At 51.5% G+C, this 18,051-nt stretch overlaps 1 protein-coding gene across 1 annotated transcript in view; it reads left to right on the top strand.

The window, feature by feature from the left end:
- The window catches only part of LOC142466893 (uncharacterized), a 659,285-nt gene that overhangs the window by 207,232 nt on the left and 434,002 nt on the right, over nucleotides 1-18,051 (top strand).

The raw sequence follows: 18,051 nt of genomic DNA, 5'->3' as shown, positions 1-18,051 counted from the left end.
GTTTGCCCCCCTTCACCCCTCGTTCGCCCCCCCTTCACCCCTCGTTCGCCCCCTTCATCACTCCCCCCTACATCCCTCTGTCTCCCCCCTTCATCACTCCCCCCTTCACCCCTCTCTGTCTCCCCCCTTCACCCCTCTCTGTCTCCCCCCTTCACCCCTCTCTGTCTCCCCCCTTCACCCCTCTCTGTCTCCCCCCCTTCACCCCTCTCTGTCTCCCCCCCTTCACCCCCCTCTGTCTCCCCCCTTCACCCCTCTATGTCTCCCCCCTACACCCCTCTATGTCTCCCCCCTTCACCCCTCTATGTCTCCCCCCTTCACTCCTCTGTCTCCCCCCCTTCACCCCTCTGTCCCCCCCCCTCACCCCTCTCTGTCTCCCCCCTTCACCCCTCTCTGTCTCCCCCCTTCACCCCTCTCTGTCTCCCCCCTTCACCCCTCTCTGTCTCCCCCCTTCACCCCTCTCTGTCTCCCCCCCTTCACCCCTCTCTGTCTCCCCCCCTTCACCCCTCTCTGTCTCCCCCCCTTCACCCCTCTCTGTCTCCCCCCCTTCACCCCTCTCTGTCTCCCCCCCTTCACCCCTCTCTGTCTCCCCCCCTTCACCCCTCTCTGTCTCCCCCCCTTCACCCCTCTCTGTCTCCCCCCCTTCACCCCTCTCTGTCTCCCCCCTTCACCCCTCTCTGTCTCCCCCCCTTCACCCCTCTCTGTCTCCCCCCCTTCACCCCTCTCTGTCTCCCCCTCTTCACCCCTCTCTGTCTCCCCCTCTTCACCCCTCTCTGTCTCCCCCCCTTCACCCCTCTCTGTCTCCCCCCCTTCACCCCTCTCTGTCTCCCCCCCTTCACCCCTCTCTGTCTCCTCCCCTTCACCCCTCTCTGTCTCCCCCCCTTCACCCTTCTCTGTCTCCCCCCCTTCACCCCTCTGTCTCCCCCCCTTCACCCCTCTCTGTCTCCCCCCTTCACCCCTCTCTGTCTCCCCCCCTTCACCCCTCTCTGTCCCCCCCTTCACCCCTCTCTGTCCCCCCCTTCACCCCTCTCTGTCCCCCCCTTCACCCCTCTCTGTCCCCCCCTTCACCCCTCTCTGTCTCCCCCCCTTCACCCCTCTCTGTCTCCCCCCCTTCACCCCTCTCTGTCTCCCCCCTTCACCCCTCTCTGTCTCCCCCCCTTCACCCCTCTCTGTCTCCCCCCCTTCACCCCTCTCTGTCTCCCCCCCTTCACCCCTCTCTGTCTCCCCCCCTTCACCCCTCTCTGTCTCCCCCCCTTCACCCCTCTCTCCCCCCCCTTCACCCCTCTCTCTCCCCCCTTCACCCCTCTCTCCCCCCTTCACCCCTCTCTCTCTCCCCCCCTTCACCCCTCTCTCTCTCCCCCCTTCACCCCTCTCTCTCTCCCCCCTTCACCCCTCTCTCTCTCCCCCCTTCACCCCTCTCTCTCTCCCCCATTCACCCCTCTCTCTCTCCCCCCTTCACCCCTCTCTCTCTCCCCCCCTTCACCCCTCTCTCTCTCCCCCCTTCACCCCTCTCTCTCTCCCCCCTTCACCCCTCTCTCTCCTTCACCCCTCTCTCCCCCCTTCACCCCTCTCTCTCCCCCCCCTTCACCCCTCTCTCTCCCCCCCCCCTTCACCCCTCTCTCTCCCCCCCTTCACCCCTCTCTCTCCCCCCCTTCACCCCTCTCTCTCCCCCCCTTCACCCCTCTCTCCCCCCCTTCACCCCTCTCTCTCCCCCCCATTCACCCCTCTCTCTCCCCCCCATTCACCCCTCTCTCTCCCCCCCTTCACCCCTCTCTCTCCCCCTTTACCCCTCTCTCTCCCCCTTTACCCCTCTCTTTCCCCCCCCTTCACCCCTCTCTCCCCCCCCTTCACCCCTCTCTCTCCCCCCCCCCTTCACCTCTCTCTCCCCCCCCTTCACCCCTCTCTCCCCCCCCCCCTTCACCCCTCTCTCCCCCCCCTTCACCCCTCTCTCCCCCCCCCCTTCACCCCTCTCTCCCCCCCCCCCTTCACCCCTCTCTCCCCCCCCCCCCTTCACCCCTCTCTCCCCCCCCCCTTCACCCCTCTCTCCCCCCCCCTTCACCCCTCTCTGTCTCCCCCCCTTCACCTCTCTCTGTCTCTCGTTGTGTGATTTATGTATAATGAATAAATTCGCAAAGCCAAACAATTTTATTCGAATACTGCTGTGTATTAATATATTAAGAAATGTATGCTATTTGATCTTTTTTCTGATGTCTGTTCAGGGTATATCTGTGGGTATTGTAATACTGTAAACTTACTTCATCGGTTATGTTTATATTGTTATAACTTAAACGGTTTTATATTTCAATTTGTTTTGTCTTATACTGTATTTCATGGGGTACAATTACATTGTCTAATTTTCAGTTAGCTCTCCCCCTCCTCTCTCTCAACTAACTCTCTCCCCTCCCCCCCTCTCTCTCCCCCTCCTCCCCTCTCTCTCCCCCTCCTCCCCTCTCTCTCCCCCTCCTCCCCTCTCTCTCCCCCTCCCCTCTCTCCCCCCTCCCCTCTCTCCCCCCCTCCCCTCTCTCCCTCTCTTCCCCCCACCTCTCTCTCCCCCCTCTCCTCTCTGCCCCTCTCTCCCCACTCCCCCCCCTCCCCTCTCTCCCCCCTCCCCCCCCTCCCCTCTCTCCCCCCTCCCCTCTCTCCCCCCTCCCCTCTCTCCCCCCTCCCCTCTCTCCCCCCCTCCCCTCTCTCCCTCTCTCCCCCCCTCCCCTCTCTCCCCCCCTCCCCTCCCCCCTCCCCTCTCTCCCCCCCCCTCCCCTCTCTCCCCCCCCCCTCCCCTCTCTCCCCCTCCCCTCTCTCCCCCCCCCTCCCCTCTCTCCCCCCCCCTCCCCTCTCTCCCCCCCCCTCCCCTCTCCCCCCCCCTCCCCTCTCCCCCCCCCTCCCCTCTCTCCCCCCCCCTCCCCTCTCTCCCCCCCCCTCCCCTCTCTCCCCCCCCCTCCCCTCTCTCCCCCCCCCTCCCCTCTCTCCCCCCCCCTCCCCTCTCTCCCCCCCCCTCCCCTCTCTCCCCCCCCCTCCCCTCTCTCCCCCTCCCCTCCCCTCTCTCCCCCCCCCTCCCCTCTCCCCCCCCCCCTCTCTCCCCCCCCCTCCCCTCTCCCCCCCCCCCCTCCCCTCCCCCCCCCCTCTCCTCCCCCCCCCCTCCCCTCTCCCCCCCCCCTCCCCTCTCCCCCCCCCCTCCCCTCTCCCCCCCCCCTCCCCTCTCCCCCCCCCCTCCCCTCTCCCCCCCCTCCCCTCTCCCCCCCCCCTCCCCCCCCTCCCCTCCCCCCCCTCCCCCCCCTCCCCTCCCCCCCCTCCCCCCCCTCCCCTCCCCCACGTACGCGGGCAGGGAAGACAAGAATGCTGTCTTCCCATGTCGCAATGCGGTCACGGGGCGGTGCACACCCCATGGCAGGACAGATATGACCCGTCATGGCCCCGCGCTCCCCTACAGAACGACGATCACAGTTGTAGTCTCCACACGCGCCGCTATGCCGCCAGGCGCGCGTGCAGCAGAGAGGACTGGGGCCGTAGAAGGACCTCACGTGATGAGGACAAGCAAAGCCAGATGTTCATAGCAAATGTCGGGAAATGTTTTATATAATTATTAATTATCTTTATCCCATGTGTCATTAAAAAGAAATTGCTGGGTATGGAAAGGTGCGATGTTACAGTAACCACACACCTGAGGTGTATTGCAAATGCCGTGATTGATAAAGAGGGGGGGGGCTTGCCCTCGGGACGTGGCTCCCCCTTCACCCCCGAAAGTTACCTTTATATCAACAGCATGGTGGCAGAATGTAGGTTCCCTTTGTGCAAATGGCTAACATGTAATGTTTAATTCGGCGATTAACAAACCCATTACAAACTGTGCGTAACCTTTACCTTCAATGTTTCTGCCACTGACATAAATAATAACCGCTATCGCTATACGCGCTGCTCGGCCTTAATCACAGGGGTGGTTCTGTGTGACCCTGGGGGGGTCCCATTCTCTCCCGGTAACACAGGTATAAATGATTGTAAGCTCTGTGGGGTATATGCCATAGCTGTTGGGGTGTTTTAATACATTTATTGGGTTGGGGGGTCTATACACGGTCCCCCCACTGGGTTGGGGGGTCTATACACGGTCCCCCCACTGGGTTGGGGGGTCTAGACACGTCCCCGCACTGGGTTGGGGGGCTACACACGGTCCCCCCACTGGGTTGGGGGGGCTACACACGGTCCCCCCACTGGGTTGGGGGGGGGGCTACACACGATCCCCCCCACTGGGTTGGGTGACTGCACATGGGCCCTGCAGACGGACGTTCACAGAGGTACACAATTTGGAGACGTTTATAATGTGAAATTATAATAAGCTTTATTGTGCCTTTTCCTTTTCATCAGGAAATTATCCAAACACGGGGGGGAACAAAGCTTTCGTTCACTTGGGAGTATTTCTAGTGAAATCCTTGCAATTAGTTCACATCTCCATTAGTTAAGCGTCTCCCAGCCCAAACACATAACATGAAAATAAGCAGATATAAGCAGTCTCTTAATAAGGAAAGTCTTATCTGTTTAGTTGCTGTAGAGTAAGCTTCTCTGCTCTCCTGGAACCGCACCCGTGCATGCACAGAAAAATATCAGCATCCAGGTTTAGAAGTCTTTATTGGTGTCTTGCAATCAGCTCTGCTGTGTGGCTGGCAGAGCTCAAGACTGGTCAGCTCCAGAGATCTGGGTTTCTTTTGGTCAGTTTCTCCTGGGACTCAAGAACCTCTGCTCTGTCTCTCCAAAGGTCAGCTCTCAGTCAGAGCTAAAGAGTCACTTCCTGTCTCAAAGGCAGGCTTTTTGTAAACAATCTAATCAGGCAGGTGGTGTTTAGTAATTAACTACCACACTGCTAGATTAAAGGAACATTGCTGAACAGGGATAAGTCCCCTGTTACATACCTCCTGTAAGGAATCCACTACTGGCTTTGACTTTTGCCTTGCAGACCTGTGCAGTTGCAGGCTTCCTCTGGCAATCTATGGCACAGGTGCTGCCTCTCATTGCAGCTTCTGCCCTGTGCTACTTCATTGGAGGAATTCTCACACACCCTCCTCCTGTGATTGGATCTCCGCCCTTTATATTCTAGGCGTTGGCTCTGAACCAGCGCCGAGCATAAACTATTCCTACCTCTATGTTACTGTCTCTGCCACAAACCACCCCAGGCCTCTCTCCTAGCGTTCTTACCTTCCAAGTTCCTGAGTATCCAGAGGCCTGGTCCTGGACGTCTGTGCTGAAGCGTTGTTGCCAGCACTGGCCTGCTGCTATCTCCTTGCAGTGGCCTACCCTGGACGTCTGTGCTGAAGCGTTGATGCCAGCACTGGTACTGCTGCATTCCCTCCTAGCAGTAGCTACCCTTCCTGTCCTGTGGCCTGCCGCTATTCTCCTGTAGTGGCCTATCCTGGACGTCTGTGCTGAAGCGTTGATGCCAGCACTGGTACTGCTGCATTCCCTCCTAGCAGTAGCTACCCTTCCTGTCCTGTGGCCTGCCGCTATTCTCCTGTAGTGGCCTATCCTGGACGTCTGTGCTGAAGCGTTGATGCCAGCACTGGTACTGCTGCATTCCCTCCTAGCAGTGGCTACCCTTCCTTTCCTGCGGCCTGCTGCTATCTCCTTGCAGTGGCCTGCCCTGGACGTCTGTGCTGAAGCGTTGATGCCAGCACTGGCCTGCTGCTATTCTCCTGCAGTGGCCTACCCGGGACGTCTGTGCTGAAGCGTGTTGCCAGCACCGGTACCTGCTGCATTCCCTCCTAGCAGTGGCTACCCTTCCTTTCCTGCGGCTTGCTGCGATCCTCTTGCAGTGACCTGCCTTGGACTTCTGCGCTGAAGCGTTGGTTCTACCCGACGCTGCCCTGCGGTGAACTTCGGCCAGCCTGCTGTCTCCTGCTGAGATCGGCGTCATGGGCCGAGGCCGCTCCTCGCGCAGAAGCCACCCCCGCGCTCACGCTCCTAAGCTGAAGCGGGGAAATCCTGACTACCTGTTGCCGAACTCCTGCTTCCATAACGACGATGCTGCCTTCTCCAATCCTGGCCCTGCGATGTACGACTACGAACTGCGCACTCCGGATCAGTCTGCGTGGACTCAGGTCGGTGATTATATAACCCCACCTCAGCCCCGCGGTCCGGTCCCGGTTTGTGGCGAGCATCGGCGTAACAGTATGCTCGGCCCGTTAAAACCGGACCGCGCCGTGGCGGGGGATGGCAATTTTCCAACTGAAGTTATGTCCCGTCCTGCGTATCAGTCCCACTATGAAGGCCAGTATTTGTGTGAAGTAATACCCCTGATGGATGAAATGTTTACCTATGAAGGTTTAACCCCTTTGCAAAGACAATGCCGTTGTGATCTCTTTATTAAGGCTTACTGTATCCTGAGCTTAAAACAGTCTCTAGCCGAATGTATTCGCTCCCCTGATTCCCCTTTAACCTGGGATAATGTGAACCCTATGGAACTGGCCGACGCCCAAGAGGCAATCTATGCCCTGGCCTCATCACTGGACATTCATCTAGTAGAACAGAGCGCCCTCCTCATGTTGGCTCAGTCTCAAGATACACTCCATGTATTTTCCTCAACACTAGACACTCACATAATAGAACAGGATCCCCTCCTTGCCAGCTATGCTGCTGCTTGGCAGATTCTCTGTGCTACCAGTCCTGTTACTAAACCTGTGGGGTTACCTCTCTCTCCTAAGAATGGTCAAACCATTTCTCTGTCGCTGCCCGCTAAGGAAGAAGCTGCCACGCTCCCTAATCCTGAGTTAACCTCCCTAAGTTCTGTCCCTGAGGTTATTTCGGTCTTAACCCCTGCTAGTCAGGCTTATGCGTTCCCTACTGTAAATCCCTGCAGTACCCAGGTCAGTGTGTCTTCCCTAGCACCAGAGAATGAATCCTGTTTGCCCTCTTTTCCTAAACCAAAAATTCTAAGCTCTGTTTCCGAGGTTTTTTCTGTATTAACCCCTGCTAGTCTGCTCTGTGAGGTTCCTACTGCTAACCCTAGTATTCCGCAGTCTAATGATAGGTTCCTAGGGCAAGAGGCAGAACCCCCTATGACCCCACTCTCGGAGACTAGCTTCTATTTCTCTGATTCTCAGGTACAGAGTAATTTAACCCTTGGGGTTTTTCCTATGTTAACCCCTGCAGGTCAGCCCTGTGAACCTTCCTTGGTAGATCCCTTTAGTTCGTCAGTCAGGGACACCTCCTTAGCCTCAGAGGATCAACCCCTTTTGTCCTCTGACTCGGCTAAAATTCTCGGGGCTATGCCCCCTGAACTTTCGGCATTAATAATGGCTCCAGTAAAAAGTATTCTGGAGCCGTTTGTTTCTCTAAACCTGTTCGCAGAATCCCTACTCCTAGGTATTTCACTCACCCCGTCTGCCACTCAGAGAGCTGAGACCCCTGCTTCTGAGCATAGACCCCTTTTCGTGGAATCTGTTGTCGTTTCTGAAGTCCCAGACACTCTTTCCCAAATACCCACTTCAGAGGCCAGCACAGTCGTGGTTGCCCCACTTGCACTGTCTGAGTTCTCCTTTTCCCAAATCCTAGGGTTTAAAGCGAACAGTACATATTATTCTCCTTTCCAAGTGACCCCTTCTGAGATCAGCGTATCTGCTGTTGCTCCCTCAGTACCATTAAAGTTAGGGCCCTTCTTTTTGAATGATCAGGCTTTCAAGTTTGAGACTCCCTTTATCCCTGACTTTGTAAAACTGCAGTCCCTTCTCATTGTAGTTAAAAGTTCTCCAGCAGCCGCTGAGTTAAGCTTTGCCGCTGCCAAATCTTCTGTTATAGAAGCAACCTTGCCTAGCTTACTTCTGTCTGCCCTATCTGTGATGCCTATCACCTTTACTAAAATTTCTGTTTTGCAAGGTATTTCTCCTAGTAAATCTGTGATACCTGCCATTCCTTTAATCAGTTCCAAAACCCCTGTCACTAAGTCTCCCATGGAGTCTGATGCCCTCACTAGGGATTCTCAGGGACCCAATTCTGTAACAAGCAAGATGTCCCTTGTGTCTGTTGGAGAGTTTACCCCAGTTTCTCTCACGGATCATGCCACAGCCTCCGGGATGATTAAAAATGACTTTAAGTCTGGGATGCCCATTCCTGTAATAATACTGTTTCACGCTGATTCGCCCACAGTATTCGGGGTATCCACTACTGACTGTATGTCTACTACCACGAACTCAGGGGTATCGCATTTGGAACGTTCCCTTTTTTCAGAAGATCCCGTCTTTAAAATTGACTTATTTTTCTCTGTGTCTTCCACAATACTTGGGGTACTTGCTATTGACTGTCCTGTCCCAAAACTAGGGTTACCTCTCAAAAAGGTGCCTGGAGCTACCGATGTTAAAGACCCTATGTTTAAAACAGTAACAATTTGCATTGCTTCTCCCACAGTATCATGTGAGACCTGGGTACCTGGGACCTCCACTCCGAAGCCAAGCTCTAGTTCTCTGTCTTCTTTCTCTGTGTTGGAGGCACCCAGCTTTAACCCCAAGACTTTTTTCCCTAAGGTTGATGCACCGCTTAACCGCCTGCCTTGTTTTTTGGATAAAATCTGTTTTCTCACCTTTCAAACAGACTCCTTACTCGCAGGTCTCTGTGCGGTGCCCAAAGTGCCCAATCTGTATGGCAATTGGCCTCTCTCTAAGACGAAGACACCCTTACTGGACCTCGTCGCTTTACCTGAAGCGTCCGTTCCTGTTCTCTATGGGTCCACTATGGGTATAGACATGCTTATTATGTCCTTCGCCAAGGCCACAATTTCGGATTTGATTCTCTCTAAAGATCACAAACCAAAGGAAGCGGATCCTTCTTCAACTGCCAGTACCATGAGTTGCATACACACTGCTACAGACTCTCGCAAATTGCTTGGGATAGCAACCCTGCTTGGTATCAAAAGTACCGCTGCAATAGTGTGTAGTGAACCCGCCCGCCCCATTCCCTTGCTAACCACCACCCGGAATTCCTTGGAAGCTAAAGACTCTCGCAACTTCCTCCGTGCTGATTTCACCAAAGACATTGCCTTCTCTGAAGGTCCCTCTGCCATTTTTGTCCGACAATCTGTGTCCTGTGTCCCGTACTCTTGGACTATTACTATGCACCGGACACCTGGCTACCGTCCTTCCGATGTTCCCATTCCGGAGCCCTCAGGTCCCATTGTCCATGTACCAAGAACTGCAGTACCACCGCTGTCTTTCATGGCACTCGCCAATGTACATCTGGATTGTGGACCTAATTCTCGCCGGAGACACTTCAGGAACAACTCAATGTCTCCCAGACCTATGAATGGTCCTGTTCACCCAGGCTTTTCACCCAGTGGTGGGGGTACTGTAAGGAATCCCAACAAACTATGGGCTTTCAACGCCACCTCTCGCCTAAGGAGGTTTAGGAACAATTCCATGTCCCCCAAATCTGTGATGGATCTTGTTCGTCCGGAGGTCTCACCTGAAGGGGGGGGTACTGTAAGGAATCCACTACTGGCTTTGACTTTTGCCTTGCAGACCTGTGCAGTTGCAGGCTTCCTCTGGCAATCTATGGCACAGGTGCTGCCTCTCATTGCAGCTTCTGCCCTGTGCTACTTCATTGGAGGAATTCTCACACACCCTCCTTCTGTGATTGGATCTCCGCCCTTTATATTCTAGGCGTTGGCTCTGAACCAGCGCCGAGCATAAACTATTCCTACCTCTATGTTACTGTCTCTGCCACAAACCACCCCAGGCCTCTCTCCTAGCGTTCTTACCTTCCAAGTTCCTGAGTATCCAGAGGCCTGGTCCTGGACGTCTGTGCTGAAGCGTTGTTGCCAGCACTGGCCTGCTGCTATCTCCTTGCAGTGGCCTACCCTGGACGTCTGTGCTGAAGCGTTGATGCCAGCACTGGTACTGCTGCATTCCCTCCTAGCAGTAGCTACCCTTCCTGTCCTGTGGCCTGCCGCTATTCTCCTGTAGTGGCCTATCCTGGACGTCTGTGCTGAAGCGTTGATGCCAGCACTGGTACTGCTGCATTCCCTCCTAGCAGTAGCTACCCTTCCTGTCCTGTGGCCTGCTGCTATCTCCTTGCAGTGGCATGCCCTGGACGTCTGTGCTGAAGCGTTGATGCCAGCACTGGCCTGCTGCTATTCTCCTGCAGTGGCCTACCCGGGACGTCTGTGCTGAAGCGTGTTGCCAGCACCGGTACCTGCTGCATTCCCTCCTAGCAGTGGCTACCCTTCCTTTCCTGCGGCTTGCTGCGATCCTCTTGCAGTGACCTGCCTTGGACTTCTGCGCTGAAGCGTTGGTTCTACCCGACGCTGCCCTGCGGTGAACTTCGGCCAGCCTGCTGTCTCCTGCTGAGATCGGCGTCATGGGCCGAGGCCGCTCCTCGCGCAGAAGCCACCCCCGCGCTCACGCTCCTAAGCTGAAGCGGGGAAATCCTGACTACCTGTTGCCGAACTCCTGCTTCCATAACGACGATGCTGCCTTCTCCAATCCTGACCCTGCGATGTACGACTACGAACTGCGCACTCCGGATCAGTCTGCGTGGACTCGGGTCGGTGATTATATAACCCCACCTCAGCCCCGCGGTCCGGTCCCGGTTTGTGGCGAGCATCGGCGTAACACCTCCCCTGTTTGTGGGAAGCTCGGGCTTACCACGGCCAAAGCCCATCCTTCCACTCTCATTCTAGATATCTCTGTGACTTGAATGAGAGTGGATGGAGGAAGAGAACCCTCTGTCCCGCTGGGATTGGAGCCCTTTCTCCAGTTTATTTTTGTCTCCTCCCGAAGATGCTTGAGATCAGCACTCCTCAGTCGCTCGAGGAGGAACTTTTCCACGTAAAGTCTTTTTATCGCGTGCGCGGTCTTGAGATTTCTGTTGCGTCGGGCACTCCTCTTTTTGTAGACAAAGTGTATGGCAACAGTTGTAGAGCAGTTAGGACTAGCCCTTAGAGTTTTCTGCTCTTGAAGTGGTCTTTCTGCAGCTTCTCCACACCACGGAGTCGCCAGTTCAGCTTCTTCAGCTAAGGATTCTTCTGGCTTTGATTCTGCACTCCTACCTCTGTTTGTTGCCTGTTGGGCAGCTGTAGGTTTGGCTAGTGCTTTCTTTGGTGGCTCAAACTTCGTAATTTTGTTTTGAAGTTGCGTGGAGTCCCCAACTCTCACTGTACCCTTGTCCTTACGGGCATTAGTTACTGTGAGATACTGGTGCTTGGGCAGAGCCAATACCTTTTTCCGTATTGGAGGAATCTGTATCAGAGTCTCCTTCATATTCTGGAGCTCTGTAATTTTTGTCGTCAAGGTTGCCGCTGCGTCTGTTTTCTCCTTGGTGTACTGACTCAAGGGAATGGAACAGTCTCTCTGCCTCTCCAGCTCTTGCTCCAGTTTCTGAGCCTTCTCACGTTCCCTCTCATACAGAGTCACCTGGTATCGAAGCTCTGCTTCCAATGATGCTCTGAAGACATGCAGAGTGGCCTTTAGCTCCTCATACTGCTCTGTTGGGACGTACTGGGTATTCAGACGTTCCTGCAGCGCTTGTACCTCTTTAGCAGCCTGCAGTTTTTCTTCCTGTAGCGTTTGCTGCTTCTCCTCAGCATACTGGAGGTGTGTACGCAGACCTTGCAGTTGGTTCTGCAGTCGGTGCTCTGCGTCAAACTTTTCCTTGACTTCTTCTGTTAACTGAAAATTTTCTTCTTTCAGTTTTAAGTTTTCTCTTTTTAATCTTGAACTTTCTCCTTTTTCAGTCTCTGTATTCTTCAGATTTAAAATACAAATATACTGTTTAAAGCGCTAAACCTAATGCTAATACTACAGTGCTGTGCACTAACTAAACTAAGCAGCCTGGTGATCTATTGAGACATCTCTATTATCTCTAACTAATTAAATAAACACAAAAATAGATGACATAACCCGGCGCTAATATATGTGAAAAAAAAAATAAAAAATGAAAAAATATTGTGTATATATAGTCCCAAATGGTGCCAAGTGATGAAATGATAGTTCAATGGTTACAACCTTAAAAGTCCGGTTGGACACAGACTCAGTTCACAGTTCATCAAAACAGATGGTTCTTCTCATATGTTGTACTTGATACTGCATATTAAAGATATCAAGCAGAGAACAAACATTGCGCAGTATATCGAGACAAACAATATTATTTCCAAATAGTGATGTGTATCTGAATTGCCTACTTACTAGAAGTGGCTAGATCACGTGCAGGGGAGAGAATCTGTTCTTTAAACCTTCTTTCCCTGGAAGCCTCTTGATGTCGCACGAACCCGACTCAGTCCGACGAGTCCGACTCAGGCGGCTGTGTGTGTGTGCTGGGCCGAGCACCTTTTTATTGTATTTTAACTCACCTTCTTTTGTGAGTATTTCATCGTGGTTTTGGGCAAGTGCCATTAAAGATTTATTGTGCTGCGCAATCCTCTGTCCTTCTTCTTTTTGTTCCCTAAACGGAGTAAGAGGTACAGGATTCCTGAAGACAGGGGCTGCAGAAAGATCCCAGGGAAAGAAGGTTTAAAGAACAGATTCTCTCCCCTGCACGTGATCTAGCTACTTCTAGTAAGTAGGCAATTCAGATACACATCACTATTTGGAAATAATATTGTTTGTCTCAATATACTGCGCAATGTTTGTTCTCTGCTTGATATCTTTAATATGCAGGATCAAGCACAACATATGAGAAGAACCATCTGTTTTGATGAACTGTGAACTGAGTCTGTGTCCAACCGGACTTTTAAGGTTGTAACCATTGAACTATCATTTCATCACTTGGCACCATTTGGGACTATATATACAATATTTTTTCATTTTTTATTGTTTTTTCACATATATTAGCGCCGGGTTATGTCATCTATTTTTGTGTTTATTTAATCTGTATTCTTCAGGGCTTCTTTGCAGTCCTCCTTCCATTTACGCACATCTGCTTTGAGAATGACAATCTCCTGGCGTGAGACTTCCTTCTCTAGGTTGAGGGTCTGAAGCTCCTTCTGAGAGACTTTGAGAACTGTACCAAGATTACCAATAGTTTCTTTAGCAATGTCCAGCTCCTCAGTGAGACTGTGTAGTTCCTTTCTGGAAACTTCCAGGTCTGTGCGGCAGCTGTTGGTCTCATGATGTGAGGCATCAAGCTCTATACGAAGAGTGTGAACCTCTTGCTGGAAGACTGTCATCTGCTTCAGTGCCTCCTCATACTTCCGCTTTAGCGTAGCCACCATTTTATCAGATTGGCTCTGCTTTTCATCCATGGCGGAGATAGTAGCCTTTGCAGTATCTAGCTCAGTCTTGAGATCCTCCAATTCGGTCTTGGCCGCAGAGTAAATTGCGAGCACAGTCTTCTGTAGCTCAGCATTATTTTTTCTCTCTCTTCCTAATTCTTCACAGAGCAGATCACAGTCATGCCTGGCAATTTTCAGGGCGTCTTCAGGGCTGGTCAAGGGATCGTCACTCACTGGTTCCGGCTCCGGTTCCCTGGGATGACTAGTTGAGGGTTCCTCACTGTTGGCACCGGACAGACACTTCTTTGGGGTACACGACTTCTGCCTTGGGCCCTCTGGATATTCGGTTAACCGTGGGACGAATTCTCCATTTTCTCTATGCTGCAGGGCAACTCGGTCCCCCTTTTCCTCCACAGGATCTGCGGACGTGTCTGTTCCTTCCACGGTAAGTGAAGAACTGCTTTTCTTTTTCCACCTTTTTGAATTGGATGACACCGTCCCTTCAGGGATATTGGGGTCTCCATCTTCATTTTAAATTTTAGCGGCTTCATTATATACGCCAGGCTTTTCTTGCAGTTGCTTTAGCTGACAGAAATATTGGGTGATCTGCTGCTCCCGCTCTGTCTCCTGTTGATCATACTCGTCATCAAAGGGAGCGGTCTTTTCTGTTCGTGCCGAGTTCAGGCACCCCACAATTCTTGGGGTGTTTTGTGGGTGTGACTTGGTTCGGGTTCCCCGTAAGAGATGGCTTCCTCTTTATTGGACTGGAAGGGCCAATCTTCCATGGGGTAGGGTTCATTACAGGAACGCTGCATCTTGTCCTCCATTTTTAGGCTATCATGTGTAATTTTCTTCCTGACCTCAGGAGGCGCTGTTGCCACTGTATTTGCTAGAACCCCCAATTGTGGTAGTCCTACAGATGGGCATATTTTGCTTGTAGAGGTCGTAGCTCTCACAGGCATCTCTGTAGATGTTTCTTTCTTGGATAATTTTTTTTTTTTCAATATCATCAGTACTGTGCATGCATTTTCTTTTATCAGGTATACAAGATATGCAGTTGCTAGGTAAAAAAGTCTATTTGCTATACACTATTTTCTTGCAGGGTGCAATCTCCCCGCTTCAGCAACAGAATTTAGTTTTCTGCCTGAGTTCAGTAATTTTCAGTCTCATCTTTGGGTATTATGGCATTCACACTTCACACTTTGGGTGTCTGTTTTTGCTCCCAAGATATATATAGGCAGACTTTTTTACTTGCAGTAAAAAAACATTCTTTGCAGTGGACTATTTCTTTCATTCCCGGCAGGGTGACTCAACATTCAGCAATTGGTTTTGAAAAAACCTTTTACATAGTTCAGAAATCACTTTTTCCCCCTATAGGGCAATTTTACACTCAGCATTGGTTTGCTAAAAATTCCCCTGCTTCAGCACCGTCTTGTATCAATTTTCACACTTTTCTGCATATACTCCATTCACAGCTGGTAGTCCTATGCGGTGTGGCAACCTTTATCTGCAAAATCAGTACCACTCGTGGGTCACCATCTGTATTCACTGCTTCAGCGAAACTTTTGAAAACAACAAACACCTATCCCTTTCTAAGTGCTGACTCACTTCTTGAACCCTGACTATGGCTGAAAGGCAAAGACCCCTATTTCAATGACCATATTACACTTTGTGATTGGCAAAATAAGGTTTAGCTACTTCAGCAGTCTCTTCTGGGTTTTTGTACGTTTCAGTGGTGTGTAGCCCTTTAATTCTGATCTCTGCTGCATGAGGTTTTTTGTTTTGTTTTTTCAGACTGTTTGTACAGTAGGCTAAAAGCATTAAAAAAAAAATTCACATAATCTCCGGTCCTTTTTAACTACAAAGACACCTCTTGTCCCACCTCGGACACCAAATGTAGACGGACGTTCACAGAGGTACACAATTTGGAGACGTTTATAATGTGAAATTATAATAGGCTTTATTGTGCCTTTTCCTTTTCATCAGGAAATTATCCAAACACAGGGGGGGGGGGGACAAAGCTTCCATTCACTTGGGAGTATTTCTAGTGAAATCCTTGCAATTAGTTCACATCTCCATTAGTTAAGCTTCTCCCAGCCCAAATACATAACATGAAAATAAGCAGATATAAGCAGTCTCTTAATAAGGAAATTCTTATCTGTTTAGTTGCTGTAGAGTAAGCTTCTCTGCTCTCCTGGAACCGCACCCGTGTGTGCACAGAAAAATATCAGCATCCAGGTTTAGAAGTCTTATTTGGTGTCTTGCAATCAGCTCTGCTGTGTGGCTGGCAGAGCTCAAGACTGGTCAGCTCCAGAGATCTGGGTTTTTTTTGGTCAGTCTCTCCTGGGACTCAAGAACCTCTGCTCTGTCTCTCCAAAGGTCAGCTCTCAGTCAGAGCTAAAGAGTCACTTCCTGTCTCAAAGGCAGGCTTTTTGTAAACAATCTAATCAGGCAGGTGGTGTTTAGTAATTAACTACCACACTGCTAGATTAAAGGAACATTACTGAACAGGGATAAGTCCCCTGTTACAGGCCCCCACCGGGGTGGGAAGCTACACTTGTGCCCCCAATGGGGTGAGGGGCTGCACATGAGCCCCCACGGAGGTGAGGATCAAAACATGGGTCCCCACTTGGGCAGGGGGGCTACACTGGGCCCCCACTGGGGTGGAGGGGCAACACTTGAGAGCTTTTGTAGAGACCTGTGCCTTCATGCATTATTATAATCACAGAATTAGGTTAGTAATAGGCTCTAGTATTGCTAGTTATATTGGATTGAAGATGTGCATCTTGTTCATTCTTATGCATTGCTGGCACCAAAGGGTTTTGTTACATTGTGCATATTAAGCATTCAATTGGTTGATAAAACTCATCATGAATGCAACAGTAGTTTAAAACCCTGTGTTCTATCACAGGTATAGGACTAGGTGACGTATTTGTAACCATGTACTATTTGTCATCTTAACTCTGTGCCCAGGACATACTTGAAAACGAGAGGTGCTCTCAATGTATTACTTCCAGGTAATAAAGTGGATGATCCAGGGCACTGCGGATTTTCAAAATAGAATTTATTAGTCAGAACAGCACAACGTTTCGACCATCTGCATGGTCTTTCTCAAGTGACAGTCACTTTATTCAAGTACAGGATTCTTTAGACAGGTATTCCCTGAACCAGGAGCCCCGGTAACTGCAGGTATCATTTATTATTTTCATGGTGTGCAGCATCACATCCACATGTGCATATTACTTCCTGGTAAAACATTTTATAAATAAATAAATACATTTGAAAGGGCTTTATAGAAGGGATTTAGTAGGGCTTCTTGGAGGGGATTGGGAAGGACTTCTTGGAGGGGATATAGATGGACTGCTCCCATGGAGTCCTATGTGGAGTGGATGATTGTGTCTTTAAGGAAGTCTGCACCGATGCTTTCCTTTTCTGCCTGTAGAGATCTCTGTAGTAGCTGGTTAGGTTGGACATCCCCTGACTGACTGAAGAGCTGCGTTCAATGTTGGAGTCGTTTTCCTCACATATGACCATGGCACTATCAATGTACTTAAATCCCTCACTCGTTTTTTTGTTAAGGTTTTCCAAGGAGGAGTCTCTTTAACAGATTGTTGTGCCTCTTCTTCATCTGCAACTTTTTGCTCTGCTAATTGCAGCATGTCTTCATTTCTTAACTCCTTAGGCCGAGAGCACACAAAGCGCTTCGCTGCGCCGCGTGCACTCGTGCGCGCGCCTCCGTCTGTTGGGCGATGTGTGAACATCCCCAGCAGACGGAATGATCCGCAGGCCGGCAAGCGGGGGAGTGGGTGGGGAAGCGGTGGATAAATAATGTAATGCAAGTGAGAGAGCGGCGGATAAATAAATAATGTAAAACTCTTGATGCCTGACCCCTGCTAGTACCTTGGACTCCGCTTCTCTCTACTCCTGATCCGGCTTGTTTGACCATTCTCCTGGCTCCTTTCCTGACCTTGGCTAAATACTCAGATGATCCGACTATCTCTTAACCTGAACCTGGCTACGTACCCCGACTATCCGATACTCTCCAATCCTGAACCTGGCTACGCACACGGACGATCTGCAACTCTCCGCTCCTGAACCTGGCAAGTACCATAACCTATTCTGTTATCCGTAATCCTGACCTGGCTTGAATGACTACTCTACACTCTAGGCGCGCCCGCGTGGCTGTGGGTCAGCGTTACGCAATTCCCTGCCTCAGCACCGCGGTCGCACTTCGTTTGTGGTGAGCTACGCGTCACAGTATGCTCGGCCTCACAAACTTCGACCCCGCTGAGGTAGGAAGAGTCCTGTGCACACACGCACGCCATCTATCCAATCTAGAGAAAAAACTTGTGGGTAATGAACAAATCATGCTCTCCATTCAGGAGAACCTTTGTACCCTTACTCGTGCTTTACAGTAATCTCGTGCTCCCCTTATGCCTGCCGTTTCTGAGATTCCCACTCTACCTTTTTCTCAAGAACCTCGCTTACCTACCCCCAACCGTTATGGAGGTGACCCCCATGAATGTCGGGGATTTTTGAATCAATGCTTCATACAATTCTAAATGAACCCTTCACGCTTTACGGCACCCCGCGCCATGGTGGCGTATATCTTCTCTCTCCTTGTAGATGATGCTCTCACCTGGGCATCTCCCATCTGGGAGCGAAGACCCGACCTCGCGCAGGATATCGGAGCCTTTGCCCGGGAATTCTGGAAAGTGTTTGATACACCCGGTCGTATGGTATGTGCTTCCTCTGCACTTTTCCATGTTACCCAACGCAGTCGTTCAGTCGCTAAATACGCTCTCGAGTTCAGAACTATCGCTGATGAGACCGACTGGAACGACACAGCCCTGGCCGCAGCCTTTTGGCAAGGTTTA

The sequence above is a fragment of the Ascaphus truei genome, chromosome 15, assembly GCF_040206685.1.
Source record: "Ascaphus truei isolate aAscTru1 chromosome 15, aAscTru1.hap1, whole genome shotgun sequence".
Classification (NCBI taxonomy): domain Eukaryota; kingdom Metazoa; phylum Chordata; class Amphibia; order Anura; family Ascaphidae; genus Ascaphus; species Ascaphus truei.
This window is presented reverse-complemented; position numbering and strand designations above follow the sequence as displayed.